The sequence below is a fragment of the Mobula birostris genome, chromosome 3, assembly GCF_030028105.1.
Source record: "Mobula birostris isolate sMobBir1 chromosome 3, sMobBir1.hap1, whole genome shotgun sequence".
In the NCBI taxonomy this organism is placed as follows: Eukaryota; Metazoa; Chordata; class Chondrichthyes; order Myliobatiformes; family Myliobatidae; genus Mobula; species Mobula birostris.
The window spans coordinates 176,733,220-176,748,958 of record NC_092372.1 but is presented as its reverse complement, the minus strand read 5'-3'; the positions used below and the strand labels follow the sequence as shown (position 1 = coordinate 176,748,958).

General features: G+C 42.5%; 1 protein-coding gene across 1 annotated transcript in view; it reads left to right on the top strand.

Moving 5' to 3' along the window:
- The window catches only part of LOC140195440 (uncharacterized), a 442,685-nt gene that overhangs the window by 268,905 nt on the left and 158,041 nt on the right, over nucleotides 1–15,739 (top strand). The gene's annotated exons all lie outside the window — the stretch shown is intronic.

The following is a 15,739-nucleotide window of genomic DNA, read 5'->3' as shown; positions in this document are numbered from 1 at the left end:
AGCTCATCATATATTGCTGGAAGGTTGTCAAGGCTTTAGAGAGGGTGCAGAACAGGTTCACTGGGATGTTGCCTGAATTAGAGAGTATTAGCTATAAAGAGAGGTTGGGCAAGCTTGGATCATTTTCTCTGGAGTGTTGGAGGCTGAGGAACGACCTATTAGAAGTATTTGCAGTGAAATTGTAGGAAGTATAGATGGGCTAGATAATCAGAGTCTTTCACCCATCGTGATAATGTCAAATAACAGAGGGGGAAGTTTAAAGGAGATTTTTAAAGCAAAGTTGTACATAGTGAGAGGTAGGTGCCTGGAACATGCTGCCAGGGAAAGTTCTGGAAGCACAGAAGGTAGCAACACTTAAGAGGCATTTAGACAGGCACACGAATAAGCGGGGAATGGAAGGATATAGACCAAGTGCAGGCAGATGGGATTAATTTAAGTCGGTATCATGGTTGACGCAATTGTCATTGGCTAAAGAGCCTGTTCCTATGTGGTACTGTTGTATGTCCTCTTCATGAAGTGTAGTAGACTATGTACACTTGATGAACACTTACTAAGTGAATATCGGTACACTACATTTCCCATGTTCATTTTGGAAGCCCAGACATAAATATTTTATAGTGAAATGTGGCCTATTTCACTTGTCGGTGAGTTGTGAATAGATGTGCGATCACCTGTGAACATACCCTGCTTCTTACCGTGGAAGGAAAGTCATTGATGAAGCAGATAATTTGGGCTTTGGATATTACCCTGAGGATTATATACGTTGATGTCCCGAGGTTTGATGACTGACTTTCAGTTATCACAGCTATCTTCCTTTCTTGTAAAATACCTTAAAAACCATTGGAGTGTTTTTCTCTTGATGCTCATTGATTTCAGCTTTACCAGGGTGCCTTGATACAACATTCACTCAAATGTGGCCTTGGTCTCAAGGCCAGTTACTCTTATTTGACCTGATGATCAAATAAGCTCTGTGATCCATGTTTAGACAATGGCTAAGATGAAATATAGAGCTGAATGGTCCTGGCAAAACCAACCGGAGCATAAATGAACAAGGCTCACTGCTCTGTGCTGGAGATGGTGCTGCGTACGTCGGCTGTGTTGCGAGCTTCGTTCCAAATCTAAAGTACACTACTAATTTCTACAATTTTCTTAGCATTTTCTGTTCAAGTAGCTGATACTCACATCAGATACGATGGACTGACCCTTCTGAACATCGGAAAGACGGCATTTACGCACTATGTGCCGCCTTTCCTACATTGGAGTCCCCTGCTTGCACGATCCATGGGAGACTCATTTCTTACACTGCTACTACCTTGGAAGAAGCGGCGGAGGTGAGGGAGAGGGGCCGACGTCCTGGTGAGGCTGAGACGACGTGCCAATCAGCCGCCGCTCCCTAGAATACTCCTGGCTAACGTTCAGTTCCTGGACAACAAGCTGTGCGAACTGAGAGCCAGAATCTCCTACCACTGGGAAACAAAGGAATGTAACGTTTTGTGCTTTGTGGAGACCTGGCTGATGCAGGAGATACCAGACCATGCTATCAAGCCCTCTGGGTTCTCCCTATTCCGGGCAAACAGGTCAAATAACCTCTCTGAGAAGAGTAAAGGAAGAGGGGTATGCTTCATGGTCAACAATACTTGGTGCGACCCCCCAGAATGTGCATGCCCTCAAATCCTTTTGTTCCCCAGACCTGGAATACCTGGTGCTGCTGTGCAGACCCTACTGGCTGCCGAGGGAGTTAACGGCTGTTATCATCACAGCGGCGTACATTCCGCCGCAGATTGATGCTGACCTGGCCCTCAAGGAACTGTACAAGGCCATCAACACACCAGAGGCTGCACCCCCACAGGCTGCCTTCATCATCCTCGGTGACTTTAATTGAGCATCGCTGATTAAAGTCTCTGCGAAGTTTTGTCACCACATCCAGATGAGCACTCATGGAGATAAGTCAGTTGACCACTGCTACACTCCCTTCCGCAATGCTTACAAAGCTCTCCTTCGCCTAGCTTTTGGAAAATCAGATCACTCTTCAGTTTTGCTTTTGATGACAGGCGAAGCTGAAACAAGAGGCGGCCATAGTTAAAACCGTCCACTGTTGGACCGATCAGTCATACTGCAGGACTGCTTCGATGACATTGACTGGAATATCTTCCATGATGAAGATGTCTCCGAGTTCACGGATGGAGTCATGTGCTTCATCCGGAAGTACATTGATGAAGTGGACCCTAGAAATAAGTCAGGGTCTTTCTGATTCAGAAACCCTGGATCAATAGTTCCATGCGAGCAGCACTTAGCAGCGACATAGGGCTTACGTTGCCGGTAACCACCAGGAACTCAAGAAAAGCAGCTACGATCTGCGCAAAGCTATCAAGGCTGTGAAGCAACAATACAGGGATGATTGAATCAAATTTCACAACAGGTGATTTATAACAAGGGTTGCATACCATCACAGACTTCAAAGCCAAATGTGGTGCCACCAACATCACGGCCCCTCTCCCTAATGAGCTCAATCACCTTTATGCTTGGTTCAGTGTCGCTAACTCAGAGCCTCCAAGGAAAGCCTCTGCTACAACCTGCAACCTGGTCATCTCTGAGGCTGGGGTACGCAGATGCTTCCAACGAGTGGACATTCGCAAGACTGTGGGACCAGATGGCATCCCAGGGCGAGTACTCAGGATGTGCCCTGCACAACTGGCAGCTGTGTTTACTGATATTTTTAATCTCTCCCTCTCCCAGTGTAGAGTGCCCTCCTGCTTCAAATTATCCACCATTGTCCCTGTACCAAAAAAGACCATGGTAACATGCCTGAACGACTGGCGTCCTGTCGCACTCACCTCAATAATAAGCAAATGCTTTGAGAGTCTGGTCAAGGTTTACATCTGCAGCTTGCTACCAGCCAAACTGGACCCCCTACAATTTGCCTACTGACACAACCGATTGACAGATGATACAATAGCCACTGCTCTACATACCGTCCTTACACATCTGGAGAAGAAGGATCCTTAGAGTTAGGGTTCCATCCAAGCTTGTCAAAAAGCTCAAAGACCTTGACCTTGACCCTGCCTTGTGTAGATGGGTCCTGGACTTCCTGTCAGATCACCAGCAGGTTGTAAGAGTGGGCACCCTCACCTCCACCCCTCTGGCTCTCAACACGGAAGCCCCTTAGGCCTGTGTACTAAGTCCCCTCCTTTACTCCCTGAATACCCACAACTGTGATGCGACCCACAGCTCTAATCTGATAATTAAATTTGCCGATGGCACTACATTGATTGGCCTGATTTCAAACAATAACAAGGTGGCCTACAGAGAAGAAGTCATCTCTGTGACACAGTGGTGTCAAGAAAACAACCTCTCCCTCAATGTCGCAGAAACAGAGGAGTTGGTTGTGGATTACAAGAGGAATGGAGATAGGCTGACTCCTATTGACGTCAATGGATCTGGGGTTGAGAGGGTAAACAGCTTTAAGTTCCTCGATATCCACATCACTGAGGACCTCACATGGTCTGTACATACTAGCTGTGTGGAGAAAAGGGCATGACATCATCTCTTTCACCTCAGACAGTTGAGGAAGTTTGGTGTGGGCCCCCAAATCCTAAGAACTTTCTATAGGGGCACAATTGAGAGCATCCTGACTGGCTGCAGCACTGCCTGGTATGGGAACTGTACCTCCCTTAATCGCGGGATTCTGCAGAAAGTGGTGCGGACAGCCCAGCGCATCTGTAGTTGTGAACTTCCCATGATTCAGGACATTTATCAAGACAGGTAGAGAGCAATAAAGGGCCTGAAGGATCACTGGGGACCCGAGTCACCCCAACTACAATCTATTCCAGCTGCTACCATCTGGGAAACGGTACCGCAGGAGCAACATGCTCCGGGACAGCTTCTTCCACCAGGCCATCAGACTGATTAACTCATGCTGATTTGTGTGTATTTCTATGTTACGTTGGCTGTTCTATTCATTATAAATTATTATAAGTTACTATGATTGTACAATTAAACAGAGACATAATGTAAAGATTTTTACTCCTCATGTATGTGAAGGATGTAAGAAATAAAGTCAATTCAATTCATTTCAATTCTTTGCTGAGTAAATGCCCGAGTAACTGGATAGTCCTGTTGAAAACATCTTTCTTCTCTTTGCAGATGATTGGATTTGTCCTGCCTTTCATGAACAAAACTTATTTAGTCAATTAGGAAATAGATAATTTGCTAAAGTTCATGAAATTGCAGAAAAAGATTTGTATTTGTATATCACCCTTTATAACCCTTGAACATGCTGAAGGATTTCACAGCCAATGAAATACATTTGATGTGCAGTCCGTGTTATACTGTAGGAACCAAAAGCAAATTTGCACACAGCAAGCTTCCACATCAAAACTCAAGAACAGCTTCTTCCCCACTGCTTTCACATTCCTGAACCAATCATGCCTTTCACACTTTCTTCCTGGTGGTGCTGTCATGGTCTTGTACTTTAAATTCTAGTTATTCTGCTATTGTCGCTTTTGTTTTTTAAGCACATCATCTTTGTACCATTCTAGTATTTTGTGTTTGTATTTATTTTCGGATGCTGTTTAATCTGTGAGCTTCATGGGAACATGGGATTTCATTGCACCCTGGTGTATGATGATAAGACAAATAAAATGTGATAATGATTAAGTCATTTGTTTAAGAATATTAATTGAGGTATAATCATTGATATAGGAAATACATTAATTCCCTTTATTATATTAAAATAAGCTATGACATTTTAAATCTGTGGTTCTGGTACTTCATTGTAAAGTTCAAAGTAAATGTATTATCAAATACATATATAATCACCACATACAGTCTTTTCTTGTGGGGATAATCAATGAATCCATAAAGAATAATAACCGTAAAAGAATCAATGAAAGACTGCACCAACTTGGGCATTCTACCAGTGTGCAAGAGACAACAAACTGCAAATACAAAAATAAATAAATAATAATAAATAAATAAACAATAAATATCAAGAACATGAGATGACAAGTCCTTGAATGTGAGTCCAGAGGTTGTGGAAACGTTTCAATGATGGGGCAAGTGAAGTTGGGTGAAGTTATCCCCTTTGGTTCAAGAGCTTGAAGGTAGAGGTTAATAACTGTTCCTGAACTTGGTGGCATGACTGCTGAGGCTCCGTACCTTCTTTCTGATGGCAGCAGCGAGAAGAGAGCATGTCCTGCGTAGTGGGGTCCCTGATGATGGATGCTGCCTTTCTGCGACAAGGCTTCGTGTAGATGTGCTCAGTGGTGAGGAGAGCTTTACCCATGATGGACTGGGACGTATCCACTACTTTTTGTTGGATTTTCCATTCAAGTGCATTAGTGTTTCCATACCAGGCTATGATGCAGCCAGTCAATATTCTCTCCACCACACATCTAAGACAGACGGACAGACATACTTTATTAATCCCAAGGGAAACTGGGTTTCATTACAGCTGCACCAACCAAGAATAGAGCATAAATATGGCAATACAAAACCACAAACAATCAAACAACAATATGCAAACTATGCCAGATGGAAATAAGTCCAGGACCAGCCTATTGGCTCGGGGTGTCTGACCCTCCACGGGAGGAGCTGCAAAGTTCGATGGCCACAGGCAGGGACGACCTCCCATGACGCCCGTGTTGCATCTCGGTGGAATATGGCTGGAGTCCAACAGCAAAAAGTTCAATACCCAGGCTACAAACATGTTCCTTGATCATAATATGACCAGGATTGCACCATCTGTTGTTAACCAGAACAGCAAGCTCCCCTCCTTTACGCTTACCGCTCTCAGTGCACTTCCGGTCAGTTGAACTTTTAGGTGTGATGCTGAATTGTTGCAAACTCCTTAGGAAATTGAGGCACTGCTGTGCTTCTTTATAAATGCACTTATGTGCTGGGACCAGGACAGGTCTTCTGAAATAGTAACACAAAGAAATTTAAAGTTACTGACCCTCTCCACCTCTGATCCACTGATGAAGGAGGACTGACTCATGGATCTCTGGTTTCCTCATCCTGAAGTCAGTAGTTAGCTCCTTGGTTTTGCTGACATTGAGTAACAGGTTGTTGGTATGACACCATTCAGCCAGATTTTCAATCTCCCTCCTATATGCTGAATCATCACCACCTTTGATTCGGCCTATGACAGTGGTGTCGTCAGCATTCATGAAGATGGCTCTGGGGTTGTGCTTAGCCACACAATCATAAGTATAAAATGGGTAGAGCAGGGAACTAAGCACACAGCCTTGTGGTCCACCTGTGCTGATGGAGGTCGTGGAGGAGATGTTGTTGCCAATCCAAACTGACTGGGGTCTGCAAATGAGGAAATTGAGGATCCAAATCCACAAGGAGGTACTGAGGCCAGTTAACAACTTGGGTGATCATTTAATATGGCATTGAAGTCTAATTTGGATTTTTATGCTGAGATCCTTGATGTGGGATTAACTCACAGCTCTGGGACCCGGGCAATGTTCTTCCATTGATTCAGAGAAGGAGAAAATTTCTCGGTTAGTTCATTTCTGTATTATTTGGCCAGGTTTTCATATATAAGTTTAAGTAGGTTGAAGCATGGTAAGCTTAGTCAGGTACTTGCACTTCTTAATTCATGATGGAACAATACACTTTACTTTCATTGTAATGGTGATGTATGTGTTCAAAAGCACACTGAGAAAATAGATAACTACTTCAGATAAATATTTTACTGGGCAATATGTGTGGGAAAACAATTTCCTGTGTTGCAAAAAAAAATTTATATGGAAACTATTGCATGAAGCTGCATCAAATTAATTTAGTGAGTTTTACTGTTCTGAATATAAAAAGTAGTTACTCAAGGAGGACAATAATGTTCACAGAAGAATAAGATAATTTCAAAAGGCTGTACGATTAGTTCTTGAGCTTGTTAATTATAGTTTAATTTATTCTTTCATTATTATTAGTTACTGTTTTTGCCTCAAACCTAAATATAACCTGGTTATATATCTTACAGAGAAAAAATAGGTACCTTATAGAGAAAAGATGAACTGGACCTTCAACTGTCCTTATTTCTTTCTATGATATTATATCTTGCACATTGTGTACTGAAATAACTCACCGAGGCATCTTTGATAGCACCTTCCGAGACTGTGAAGTCTACCACCAATCTCATCTGGTGCAAAAGGATCACCACAGACTGAGGCTCCTTACCTATTTTCAAGCTGTTTTACCTTCTTCCCACATTATCCCATTTCATTTTCATCTCCTTTAAATGTCAGCTGATATATGTGCCATAGCTTTTAACATATTTATATACCTCACACTTATCTGCCTTAAATCTATGCAGATGCTTAACTTACTGTCTGATCTGTGTTCACTGGGAGTCATTTTGATCTCAGAGCCAACTATATTCTAATTTTTGCAGCTTGACTGATTTTAAGATTACAACTATTACAACTGAATTCAATCCATTATGAAAGCATGCCCAAGGTTCTTAGCTAGTCTGAAAATCATGCGTTAACTTCTCTCACTTTCTGGTAATTGCAAGACTTCCTATCCAGCCTACAGCATCCAACATGCCTGCATTTTATCAGGTAACGATGCCTGAAATCCAGCAGCCTCAGGACCAATATCATGTTGGAATTTGAATCTTCCTTAGGTGTGGCATTGTGAGGATAAGGTATAGAGGGTGGGAGGGGGTGGGGAAGAGTTTTCATCGTACTTACCAAATATTTTTCTTGTTCTCTGCTCCATTATAACATTGGGTGCCTCAGTTGGAGTCAGGTTAACTGAGACTGTGGATATGAAACTGCTTTAAAAAAAACAACCAATCTTGGGAACAGGTGGCCAGCTAGACTTATGGAAAAGAATACAGTTGATGTTTCGGGCTGAGACCCTTCGGCAGATTCTGCTGAAGGTTCTCGGCCTGAAACGTCGACGGTACTCCTTTCCATAGATGCTGCCTGGCCCGCTGAGTTCCTCTGGTATTCAACCAGAGACTCATTCCACCGAGATGCAACACAGAGCGTCATAGGAAGTCATTCCTGCCTGTGGCCATCAAACTTTACAACTCCTCCCTTGGAGGGTCAGACACCCTGAGCCAATAGGCTGGTCCTGGACTTATTTCATAATTTACTGGCATAATTTACATATTACTGTTTAACTATTTATGGTTCTATTACTATTTATTATTTATGGTGCAACTGTAACGAAAACCAATTTCCCCCGGGATCAATAAAGTATGACTATGACTATTTTGTGTGTCTGTTGTTATGAATTCTAGCATATATTTGATATCTTTGGATCAGTGTTAGTTTTTGTTGATTCCGCTGTTCTGTTGCTGAAGTCCCTAGCTATGCCTTTGTCAATTCTAAATTTGACTGTTCCAAAACTGTCCTCTTGTCATTCTACTCTGCATAAACATTGTACAATATTATGTAAGTGGGGCCCATACTTGTTGGAGGGTAAACGCAGCACAAGTTAAATGAAACTTGACCGAAATTGAGTTCAGCATTTAAAACAAAATTTGCCTGTAGTGCTGTATTTTGGAAAATGACTGAAAAGCAAAAGAGTTTTAAATCTTGTAGGCCCACAGGCCATTTTGCCATAGTTGTTCTGCTAATTTTTCCAGAATCTTTTTTTGTATGTCCATACTGTTGTCTTAACAAATATATTGGGAGAATTCAAGTAATTTAATGTAACATATGATTTGCTCTGTTGCAATATGCGTAAGAAAAGAGAAACTTAGGAGAGGTGTTGATTTATAAGCTGGGAACATGATGTGTGTTCTGCCATTTTGTGGAAGAAGGCATGCTCAATAGATCAATGACATTGATAGGTATACAGTACACAGTGATGGACAGGACACACCCTTTGGCTGCATGTAAATTTTATATTTATTCAAGGAATGTAGGAGACTTACATTGAAGATGAAAGGCTTCATATTTCTCCAGACATTCTGTAGTCCTTGCTGTTTGACTCTTTTAGAAGTGGTATTGCAAATAGAGTGTTGTAAAATGAGACATTCTTAGTCTTTCTCAGACCAAACTTGCCTATCAGGAAAAAGACAATTACTTTGCTTCTCTAAATGACTTGTAGAGAGAAAGTGTCTGTACTTACATGTTTTCATACCAAGCACTGGCCATTTTAAATTAATTTCTCTCACTAATTAGTGCTGGTGATGGAGTAAATTGCTTGCATACGCATGTCTACTCTTAAGTAACTGTTCAGGAATGACTTGCTATTCCACCACTGATATTGACATACTAATATGTATATATCCTAATTGCAGATTCAAAATTTAGATTTCAATTAAGTCAAGCATCACTCACTCTAGCAGCTGAAAGTGGGTGTAAAACCAACGGAGTGTCCTGGACCTGAAATGTTAACTGTTTTCTTTTCCACAGGTCCTGCATGTTTCCAACATTATAGATTGCCCCTTTTTGTAGAATTGATACGAATTAAAAATCATCTAGCAGAGATGCTGAAATTAAGTGGTAGGGGAGGTTCTGAACAAATATTTTAAAGAATATCTTTTTTTTGTTGTAATTTTGTTCTATGAAATCATTGTTATGAAATCATCATTGAAAATGATGCTTTTTGTTATGTTTGTACTGACGGAAATCAATTTCATTCATTCATTCAATACATGCTGGATGTGAAAACAGTGTAATCAGCCTGATATGATATACAATGTTAAGAAAGAGGACGTGCTGGATCTTTTGAAAAACAATAGGATAGATAAATTCCCAGGGCTGGCGGGATATAACCCAGGTAACAACGGGAGGCAAGGGACGAGATTGCTGTTGCCTTGGCGATGATCTTTGCCTTGCATCCTCACTGGCCACAGGAGTAGTACCAGAAGACTGGAGAATAGCAAATGCTATTCCTTCGTTCACGAAAGGTAATAGGGATAATCCTGGGAATTATAGACCACTGAATCTTACATCAGTGGTGGGTAAACTTAGAGACAGGATTTACAAACATTTGGAGAAGCATACTCTGATTTGGGATAGTCAGTATGACTTTGTGAGGGGCAAGTCATACCTTACAGAGATTGAATTCTTTGAGGAAGTGACAAAACAAATTGATAAAGGCAGAACATTGGATATGATATATATGGATTTTAGTTGTTTGACAAGAATCCCCGTGGTAGGCTCATTCAGAAGGTCGAATCTGAAGGCAGGATACGGGGTTAATGGTAGGATTCTTAGTGGTGTGGAGGAACAGAGTGATGCTGAGGTTCACACCCAGAGACCTCTCAAATATTCTCACGCAGGTTGGTAAGGTGGTTGAAAAGGGGTATAGTGTGTTGGCTTTCATCAGTTTGGGGGATTAAGTTCAATGTTGCAACTCTGTAAAACTCTGGTTGGATCAGACTCGGAGTATTGTGCTCGGTTCTGGAAGGATGGGGAAGTTTTGACAGGGTGAACAGGAAATTTACCAGGATGCTGCTTGGACTTGAGAGCATGTCTAATGAAAGTAGGTTGAGCGAGCTAGGGCTTTTCTGTTTGGAATGAAGGAGGACGAGAGATAACTTGACAGAGGTGTATTAGATGATAAGAGGCATAGATAGAATGGGTAGCCAGAGACTTTATCCCAAGGCAAAAATGGCTATTATGAGAGGGCATAATTTTAAAGTGATTAGGGAAAAGTCTAGGAGCCCATGTTAGAAGTGAGTTCTTTTACATAGAGAGTTGTGGGTGCCCAGAATGCACTGCCAGGGATGATACTAAAGACAGATATATTAGTACACTTAAGAGACTCTTAGAAAAGTTGAGGGTTATGTGGGAGGAAAGGGCCAGATCTTTTAGATAAGGCTATAAGATCGGCACAATATTGTAGGCCAAAGAGCCTGTACTATTCTGTACTGTTCTATGCTCTAAATGTCATTAACAACTGGAAAACTGGCCTTTTAGCTGAGAGCTGATATATGGAAATGTAATTGTGAGTCGAGGACCAGGAGGCCTCGCATTAAGCTAATAGGTAAAAATGAGACTCAGATAAAAGCAGATTTATTATCCATCTGAAGGGCAAGGTTTCGTAATTTTAAACAAACCTTGGTATGCTCCCTGTAACTTCCTCTAATTATCATGGGATGGCAATTGATCTGTCTAGCCTGAGGTAAATGTTGATTGTTGTTTCTCGCTGTGAGCATCACAGCTGCAAATCATTGCAGCACATGCTGTGTTGGTTCAAAAGATAAACTGCTTGAAGAAGTCAGCCAACCAAGCCACATCTGTAGAGGTAAAGGGATGGTCAACATTTCAAATCACAACCCTGTATCAGAACTGAGAGGGTAGAGAGAAGATATGGCAGTATGTAGAAGCAAGTGGGAGAGACGAGCTTGAGGGTCACGGCCCGTAACATTGACTGTACTCTTTTCCATAGATGCTGCCTAGCCTACTGAGTTCCTCCAGCATCTTGTGTGTGTGTTGCTTGGGGAGGGTTAAGCTAGTTTGGCAGTGGGATGGGAACCAGAGAGGTGAATGGGCAGTTGGTGGTAGGTACAGCGTATAGACAGACTGTGTGGGAAGACAGACAGTGGTTAGGACATATTTGCAGTCATTTGGATGCGTTGAAATATGCTTATTTTAATGTGGGAAGTATCAGGAATATGGGTGATGAACATAGAGCATCGGTCAATACATGGAACTACGGTGTTGTGGTCTTTGCAGGGATTTGGCTATTACAAGGCAGGAATGGCATTGCTGATCAGGGATAATATAACAGCTACAGAAAGGGAGGATACAATGGAGGGATCTTCTACGGAGTCATTGTGGGTGGGAGTCAGAACAAGGCAAGGAGCAATTATTCTGCTGGGGATATTCTGCAGACTCCCGAATAACATTAGAGACACTAAAGTACAGATCACAAGGAAGATTTTGTAAAGGTACAAAAATAACAGGGTTGTTGTTATGGTGACTTCAGCTTCCCTAATATTAATCGACATCTCCTTAGGACAAAAGGTTTAGATAGGTCATAATATGTCAGGTGTGTTCAAGAAGGATTTCTGACACAATATGTGGAGAGGCTGACCAGAGGAGAGGCCATAATGTAATTGGTACTCAGGCGACAGTGATCACAACTCCCTGACCTTTACCATAACCTTGGAAAGGGATAGGAGCAGATGGTATGGGGAAAACCTCCCGGGAGTGGGGAGAAGATGGCGGCACAACGGCAGCACGCACGGCCACTTCGGTGATGATATCTGTTATCTGTCAAGAAGTGGACCGTGCACAATTCTGATTTGATGGAGATAGACATGAGAGCACAGAGAAACATCTGGAAAAATTCTGAAATGCCCACTTTGCTGCCGCTGCTACTGTGTGGTAACCAGAATCTCTGGAGCTGATGGCCTCGAAATCCTGGGCTTTGCGTGTTTCAGCGGCTGGGGAGAGGTCGAAGGTGCTCGCAGAGGATGGCGCTCGGGAGGCTGTATTGGAGAGGCTGGTCGGAAGCTCGGAGTTTTCGGACGGATGGATTTAGTGTTGGCTGTGGTCAGGTGCTTCCAAGGTATCGGCAAGTTGACGGTGCCTGGAGGTTTATGGCAGGGAGTTTCTCCCTTTTGCCGCCTGCTATAGGGGACTTGGGAGTCGATCGACTCGGGACTTTGAGACTTTTTTTTTACTGTGCCCATGATCTATTCTTCATCAAATTATGGTATTGTTTTGCACTGCTGTAACTATATGTTACAATTATGTGGTTCTGTCAGTGTTAGTCTTTGGTCTGTCCTGTTTTCTGTGATATCACTCTGGAGAAACATTGTATCATTATTTAATGCATGTATGCATTTCTAAATGACAATAAAAGAGGACTAAGTGTTCTCATAATCTGATCTAATTATTTCATTAAGAGGGGGCGAATTATTAGGCAGGAACTTGGGAGCGTAATTGGGAACAAAATTACTTGGGAAAATGTACAATGGCAATGTGGAGGCTGTTTAGGGGAGTACTTGCATGGGCTTCTGGATAGGTTTCTGAGGCAGAGAAAGGATGGTAGGGTGAATGAACCATGGTTGACAAGAGAGGTGGAATATTCAGTTAAGAGGGAGAAAGAAGACTACTTAAGGTTTTGAAAGCAAGGATCAGATAGGGCAGGACTCTAGAGAGAAGGGACCTAGAAGAGCTAGAAGGAAACATCAGAAGTATTTAGCTAGTAGGATTAATGAAAACCTCAAGGCATTCATCACATACTGTGCATGAAGAACAGGAGGATGACTGGACTGAGGGTAGGACCAGTCAGAGATAAAAGAGGAAACATGCACCTGGATTTGGAGGAGGTAGGGAAGGTTCTTAATGAATAATTTCTTTCAGTATTCACCAGTGAGAGGGACCTTGATGAATGTAAGGGCAGCATAAAACTGGCTGGAACATGTCGATATTAAGAAAGAGAATGCGCTAGAACTATTGAAAACATTAGGATAGATAAGTCTCTGGAGCCTGATGGTATGTACTCCAGGAAAGCAGGGGAAGAGATTGCTGCACCTTTGCATCCTCATTGAAATAGTGTCAGTAGATTTAGAGGGTGGTAAATGTTATTCCTTTGTTCAAGAAACTTAATAAGTATAACCCCAGAAATTATAGCACAATTGTCTTACATCAGTGGTGGGCAAACTACTGGAGGGGATTCTTAGAGACGAGATTTGCATACATTTGGAGCAGCATAATCCAATTACAAATAGTATGGCTTTGTGAGGGACAGGTCATGCCTCATGAGCCTACTGAATTCTTTGAAGAAGTAACAAAACAAATTGATGAGGGCAGAGCAGTGGATGAGATGTATATGGATCTTAGTAAGGCATTTGACAAGATTCATTCAGATAGTCAAGAAGCACGGGACCTGGAGAAACCTGGTTGCATAGATTAGAATTGGTTTGCCCCCCTGCCCCCCAAAGGCAGAGAGTGGTATTAGAAGGAGCGTATTCTACCTGGAGGGTGGTGCCAGTGATGCAGCAGGGATCTTTTCTAGGACCTCAGCTCTTTATGATTTTCATAAATGATAAGGAAGGGAACTAGAATATAAAAGCAAATATGTAATGCTGAGATTCTGCAACTCATTGACCAGACCGCACTTGGGTGTATTGTCAGTAGTTTTGGGCCTCTTATTGAAGAAAAGATGTGCTGGCATTGGAGATGGTCCAGTGGAGGGTCACAAGAATGAGTCCAAGAGTAAAAGGGTTGAGGAACAGTTCATGACTTTTTGCCTGTACTTGCTGTAATTTCGAAGAATTGGGGGAGTGGCGGTGGGGGGGGGGGGATGGAATCCCATTGAAAGGCCTAGATAGAGTGGATGTGGAGAGGATGTTTCCGATAGTGGGTGAGTCTAGGACCAGAAGGCACAGCCTCAAAATAGAGGGACGTAAATTTATAACAGAAATGAGGAGGAATTTCTTTAGCCAGAGGATGGTGAATCTGTAGGATTCTTTGCTACGAACAGCTGCAGAGTCCAAGCTATTGAGTATATTTAAAGCGGAGGTTGGAAGATTCTTGATAGTAAGGGTGTCAAAGGTTACAGGGAGAAGGCAGGATAATGAGGTTGAGAGGGATAATAAATCAGCCGTGATGGCATAGCAAATCAGACCTGATGGGCGGAGTTGTCTAATTCTGCTCCTATGTCTTGTGGTCTCATGGTCTTCTATGTTACAACAGAACATTGACAGGATGCAGAGCTGGGCTGAGATGTGATAGATGAAGCTCAAACTACAATAGTGTGGTGATTCACTTTGGAAGTTTGATTTGAAGGCAGAATACAAGGTGAATGCAGGATTTTTAAAAGTGTTGAGAAACAGAGGGATCCAGGGGTCTCTTTTCATAGTTCCCTCAAAGTTGATAGGCTGGTTAAGAAGGTGTATAAGAACATAAGAAATAGGAGCAGGAGTAGGCCTTACGGCCTATCGAGCCTGCCCCCCCATTCAGTAAGATCATGGCTGATCTGTCCGTAAACTCAGCTCCATCTACCTGCCTTTTCCCCATAACCCTTAATTCTCTTACTATGTAAAAGCCTATCTAACTGTATCTTAAATATATTTAGTGAAGAAGCCTCAACTGCTTCCCTGGACAGAGAGTTCCCCAGATTCACCACTCTCTGGGAAAAACAGTTGCTCCTCATCTCCATCCTAAATCTTCTCCCCTGAATCTTGAGGCAATGTCCCTAGCACCTACCAATGGAAACAACTTTCCTACTTCTATCTTATCTATCCCTTTCAAAATTTTGTATGTTTCTATAAGATCCCCTCTCATTCTTCTGAATTCCAGAGAGTATAATCCCAGGCAACTCAATCTCTCCACATAGGTTAACCCCTTCATCCCTGGAATCAACCTGGTGAACTTCCTCTGCACTGCCTCCAAAGCCAGTATATCCTTCCTCAAGAATGGAGACCAGAACTGCACACAGTACTCCAGGTGGGGTCTCACCAGTACCCTGTATAGTTGCAGCATGACCTCCCTGCTCTTGAATTCAATCCCTCTAGCAATGAAGGCCAACATTCCGTTTGCCTTCTTAATAACCTGTTGTACCTGCAAGCCAACTTTTTGCGATTCATGAACAAGCACTCCCAAGTCCCTCTTCACAACAGCGTGCTGCAATCTTTTACCATTTAAATAATAATCTGCTCTTCTATTATTCCTTCCAAAGTGGATGATCTCACATTTACCAACATTGTATTCCATCTGCCAGACCTTGGCCCACTCACTTAACCTATCTATATCCCTCCGCAGACTCTCCACATCCTCTGTACAATTTGCTTTTCCACTCAGTTTAGTGTCAT